This window comes from Penaeus chinensis, chromosome 9, assembly GCF_019202785.1.
Source record: "Penaeus chinensis breed Huanghai No. 1 chromosome 9, ASM1920278v2, whole genome shotgun sequence".
Taxonomy (NCBI): domain Eukaryota; kingdom Metazoa; phylum Arthropoda; class Malacostraca; order Decapoda; family Penaeidae; genus Penaeus; species Penaeus chinensis.
Window position 1 is genome coordinate 339,784 of NC_061827.1, and position 6,498 is coordinate 346,281.

Genomic DNA, 6,498 nt, shown 5'->3' on the forward strand with positions numbered 1-6,498 from the left:
CCAAGCGGTCTCGAAACGTGTTGCAATCGCAGCGAGACACGACTCCTCCGACGGCTTTGTGACGTGTCCAAGATCATCTGCAACTTCGCAATGACAACAACTGATCACCTTTATAGATATCTAATGTTTTATAAATTTATCTACTGCGACGTTTGGTGTCAGACCACTTGTCTGATAAAAATGTGCATCGGCCCTGAGCTCACAGAGTACGTTTGGTCTGACATATAGCGCAGGTTGACTATTAACTGGCTGTAATCAAATTAGTATTAATTACAAGATCCATTAGCGGCTCTTGGCAGCACCCCAGGATGCTTGTTTACACACTAAACACGGCAGCTGTTTGTATTAGAGCGTGTGTAACGAAATATTGGTACGGATTTATCTTATTTTGCTTCATGAGAGTACAGCTAAGTCTTGGTACTTAGTTATACATGCCAAATTAATTATGAACACTGTAAGAATTCTATACATATATATATATATATATATGGATGCATGAATGGAATGTATATGTGTATGTATATGTGTATGTATATGTATATGTATGTATATATAAGTTCACACATGTACATTCACACAAGCATATATAAGGATGTACATGTGCGTGTATGTATGTATGTATGTATGTATGTATGTATGTATGTATGTATGTATGTATGTATGTATGTATGTATGTATGTATATGTGTATGTATGTATGTATGCATGTGTGTGTATATATATATATGAATGTATGAATGCACACACACACACACACACACACACACACACACACATATATATATATGAATGTATATGTATATATAATGATAGACATATTTACATATAATACATATATATAATATATACACATATAAGTACATATAATATATATATGTATACATATATATATATATATGTGTGTGTGTGTGTGTGTGTGTGTGTGTGTGTGTGTGTGTATGTATGTGTGTATGTACAAATATATGTGTATATATATATATATTCCTGAATTAAATTTTCTGTTTTTAATGAGACATGTACCATTCCCCCAGTCGTCACCTGTTCTCACATAAGTGCCATATTTCATAAAAATGAAAATATCTCAAAACATATGTACCTTGTAATTCTTAGAATATATTCCCATAATTAAATATATCAATATATCTATATATTTAAACATGTCTGAAAACCGTTGTACCTGGGATATCTTGGGTCAGACTTAGGTCCTGTGGATACCTCCCCCGCCCTTCCCCGCCGTCCTCCGCAAACAACTGGCTCGTCCGGGAGACAGTATTACATGCAAAGTACACACTCCAGGAATGAGGGAGGGAATGTGAGGTACGAGATGTGTACCACCGATAGATCCACGCTGTCTAGAGAGCGGTCAAAAGTCAGATGGTTTAAAGGCAGGTTTAGATATTAAATGAAGTGGGATGTCTCGTACAAAAATACACTCCGTTAAAACTTTGAAATGTATATCTTTAAATGATCTTCCATTTTCCCTCTAGAAGGGGAGAGACCCCCATTGTCGATTTTGTGATTTGCATTACACTCCTTTGCGCCGTCACATTTTTTCCTGTTTTAGCGGGCGAGTTCCTTCCTCTCACCCCCTATCCCACGAAGCAGCGCCATGCTGTCGCCAGGCAGCTAAAATAAACGGCATTTGCAGTACTATGCAGTGTATTTCTTTGTTTGCTTCCTGTGCATCTTCCAAAAATCAAACATTGATGCCTACACATAAGTAAGATACATGTTTTTATATAAAATCGTGTACATAACCACAAATAAGAATATTTTACAGTTCCACATAAACCGTACAGGATATAATATATGACAGGAAGTCTAACAAGTAGGACCTTGGGAAAGCATGTATATTTTAGCAGAAATTTTCTTCACCATCAAAGCATACTAGGTTAAGGCATATGACCTAATACAAACATGATGTAAATAATACAACTCCTCAATTCAAAACTAAGATTGATAACCCAGTAACAGATAAAATAAGTCTAAATATTTTTGGGTGTAGTCCGTCTCCGCGAAACAATGTTCGCCAGGTGTGGCGGCCAACTGGCTCATCCGGAGAATAGTCACGTCTTAATTCGTATACATTTTGCTGTCTTTCCTCTCCTTTGCTTATGATCAAGTTTGGTTAATAACAAAAAAGTGCAGCGAAATGCTCTATTCTTTTCGTGAAAGACTTTTCATCACGAAATAATACAATTGGCATTTTGAGTAAGTGAATGGCGTAACTTCTGTTCTCAAATGGTAACGACTAATGTCAAATGATCATTTGGCCACGCGCGCGTACGCGTGCGTCCGTGTGCGTGTGTGTGTGTTCTTACCTAGTTGTTCTTGCCTAGTTGTTGCAATACGGGAGAAGAGCTAAGCTCAGATTTTTCCGTCTGATATATCTTAATAATCATAAATTAACTTTTTCAATTGATGCACATTTTGGCACACACAACGTTATTTAGGAGATTATTCCATGTTTCAATAGTTTAGTTTGGGAAACTGAACTTCTTGACATCTCTTTCGCCTCTTTTTACTTTCAACTTTTTGCTGTGTACTCTTGTCCTTCTTGTGTTCAAAATTACTTCACCCTAATTCACGCAATTATCATGTCACCTCTTTTTCTTCTCTCGTCCGAAGTAGTAAGACCTATTTTCAGTAGTCTTTCGTAGCTCATATCTCTTAGAGTAGGTGCCCATCTTGTGGCTGCTCTTTGAACTCTTTCTAATGTTTCAATATTTTTTTTAAGTGTGGACTCCATACCACTGCATCATACTCAAGACTAGGTCAAACGATAGCTGTAATGTCCTTTCCCATGTCTTCGTACACATACACGAAGTGTGTGTGTGTGTGTGTGTGTGTGTGTGTGTGTGTGTGTGTAGTAGTAGTAGATAGTTATGCATGGATATACAAATATCCTCTCCGCAAGGAGAGGTTGCCTTAGTATCAGCAAGCTGCAATGTCATAGCTACGCCAGCTTTGATAAATACACTGCTTACAATGATAATGAAAATGATAGTGAAGATAACAATTATATTAAATTAGGGTTGTAATGCTAAAAACACCGATAATATTGATAACAGTAATGGTAGGAATGATTTTCTAATGATATGAATGGCAGTGATAACGACAATAATAATCGTAATAATGATGATAATCATAATAGCAATGACAATAGTTACAACAAAAATCATAGTGATAAGAGCTATGATGATAATGATACTGCTTTTGACAGAAAAAATCAAAGTGATAGTGATAATAGTAATAATGGTTATGCAAATAATAATAATAATAGTAATAATCATGGTAATGATAGTGATAATGCAACAATGAAAGCAATAATAATAAAAAAATATAAATAACGAGGATGTGAATACTTTTTGTCAGTCGGTTACATCACATGAAGTAGTTACCTGAGCTAATTAGTAATTATCAGTTTATATCAGTGGATCCTTGGCTTCCAGGTGGATTCCTTGCGCCCCCCCCCCCCCCCCAACACATGCGAACACACTTTTTTTTTTTTTGGTATGCTTCAAATTGGAAACAAGATGAAGCACAAACATTATTTCACAAATAAAAACTGATTTAGTTAACCAATTTATATAGGTTTTCGCTGTCGCCGCTGTGATTACACATAATTATATGATAGTATCCCGTAGTCCTCTTGGGGGCCATAGCTCCAAGTTGGGAACCCCCGGTTTAAACGATCTCATGACAGCGTTTCACCTCTCGTCAAGACGCCGACGTTGGGCGTACTTCATTTTTAAAATCAACATACAATTTTAGGGCATTTGAAGCTCTTTGTATTGACGATTTGATAACGACAACAATAAGACAATCTTAAAGATATTCCCACACTGGAGAACTCCAAGACCAGATTTTGTGTACGGGGTTTTAGCTGAAGAATGTCAAAAGTATGCACTCTAAGCTTGTAATCAATCTACAGACACATTTAGAGGAGGGTAAGAACCCACTGGATGACCGAGGGAAGAACTGTGCTTATCCAGAAAGACAAATAAAGAGAAATTTTGTCCGCAACTATCGGCCAAGAACCTGTCTTCTACTTGGAAATTATAGTCAGGCGAATAAAGCATTTCGCGGCACTGTCTTTGTTGTTATTTGCCGATGAAATATACAAATCCGGAATGTTTCGAAGCATTGAAGACCAGCAAATAAATTTAAAATCTGATAAGAGAATCTGTGAAGGCATGGAAGGTTGGCATTTCGTGCAAAGATGAAACATTTGGAGAAGTTAAGACTAAAAGAGGGATTTTACAGAGAGGTGTATTATCACCCCTGCTGTTTATCATACCAATGGTCGCTCTCACATGCATCCTGAAAAAGTAATACCTGGGAATAAGATTGCATAGACCTAATAATTTACTCTATATGGATGCCTTGAAATTGTACGGGAGGAACCGGAAAGACCTAGAGGCAGTAGTTCAGGCCGTCTCGAGTTATTGCTTGGACACTGGAAATGAATTCGGCCTTGCCAAATGTGTATCCGTTGCTCTGCAAAGAGGTGAAGTTGTCGACTTCGATGGTATTAAATTGTTAGACAAGTTAATTGGTAGCTTTCTTGACGAGGAAAATTGCAAATATCTACTGTCAGACAATATAAAGTTAATGAAGATGAAAGAAAAGCGAAGAGCATAAGAGAACAGGTACGGAAGAAACCAGGGAAAATGGAAATAACATCATCAAAGCAATTAACACTTGGGCTGTTCCAGTTATGAGGTAGTGTACACTGTGCTTTTCGTCGAGTACAGGAAACGATATACGCAAAAACGAGATCAGGGCTGTCACATTAATTTACCCCAGGGGACCACATTTCACCTTAGTATACAGTGTGCGGGCCAGGTGATCATGACTTCATCCGTGTTCGCATTCATGTAGCCTAAAGATAAACGCGTAAAGAAAATTAGACTATTGCTTACCTTAGCTCCTGGTTCGATCTGCTCCTAGGAACTTGGCACCTCATGGTTTATACAAGACAAAGGACTGGCTTAATTGATAATTTAGTGATGTGTCGCTGGCCGTACATAGGTGTGAAACCGCGGCCCGCGTGTTTGACACACCCCTGAATTAGATTGACGCACTACGAAGCTAATAACAATGCATCAAACACTCCATCCTAAGGTAATATAGATAGTTTGTACTTCTCACGAAAAGAAGGTCGAAGAGGGCTTTTCAGTATTGGAGTCACGATATTTACATAAATCATTGGGCTGCAGAGCTACTCAAATAAAAACAAGGAACGACAACTGACTGAAGTTAATAATGCCAGACACAAATGTGAAAGAAACAGTGAAAGTATGATCCTTGGAAAAACAAAATGAACGCAGAGAAGTTCTACTTTGTCAGTGAATTTGACAAAAAGAAAGTTGCAGGAGAGGATAATCGGAGATGATATGGAATGGTGGCATTCAACGAGACACAGAAACACGTATTCTAGCAGCATAAGCCATTGGTCCAAACCTCGCCAAAGATCGGTGAGTCACAGGAGCAGTATGTAGATTGTGTTGCGAGGTTGACGAAACAATCAACCCCTTGTCGATGAGTGCAGTAAAAGAAAAGAAAAAAAAAGAAGAAAAAAACTGGCATGGCTGGGTAGGAAAGATGATTTACAAGGACATCTATAGGATCACATGGAAGGTAAATGGTATGTCTATGAACCAGAAAATATAGAAAATGATAATTGCATGCTCCCGTGGGAATTCATGGTTCAGACAGATCACGCAGAAGCTAGTAGGTCGAGTTCTATTGCTATCAGCAAGAAATAAAACAGCTGAATCATTGCTGGGTTTCCCAGTCCACACGAGAGCCGAGTCGAATCAAAAGAGAAGGAAAAAGCTGACAAATATCAGGATTTGAAAAGAAAGCAACAGAAACTGAGGAACATAAAGGTGCGCTGGGAACGCTATCAAAAGATAGCAATAGAAGAGTCAAGGAATTTGGAATTTAAATAGGAGCTGAAGCTGCAAGATATTAATAATGTTACTTGTTATAATGATAATAATGATACTATTGCTACTTGCAATAACAATACTTAAAACGTTAATAAAAATAACGATCATAATGGTAACAAATAACGATAAAAATTATTACAAATAACGATAATAATAAATAACGATATTAATGATAAATATCGATAATAATAACAATAATGATAAAGATCGATAATAATGATAACAATAATGATAAAGATGGATAATAATGATAACAATAATGATAAAGATGGATAATAATGATAATATTGATTATAATGATGGTGTGATAATAATGGTATTACTACTGCCACTAATATCAATAATAATGACAATAATGATGATAATGATAATGTTAATAGGAACTGATTATGCCAGATGATGAAATCCGTTGAATCTGGGACAAAATATAATTCTCTGAGGGAATTCATAGGAGAGGTCTTATTAAGAATATACATAAATGAAGAATGTTAGATCAAATCTGAATGGCGCAAACACCATATCAATAATTTTTTATGACGGTT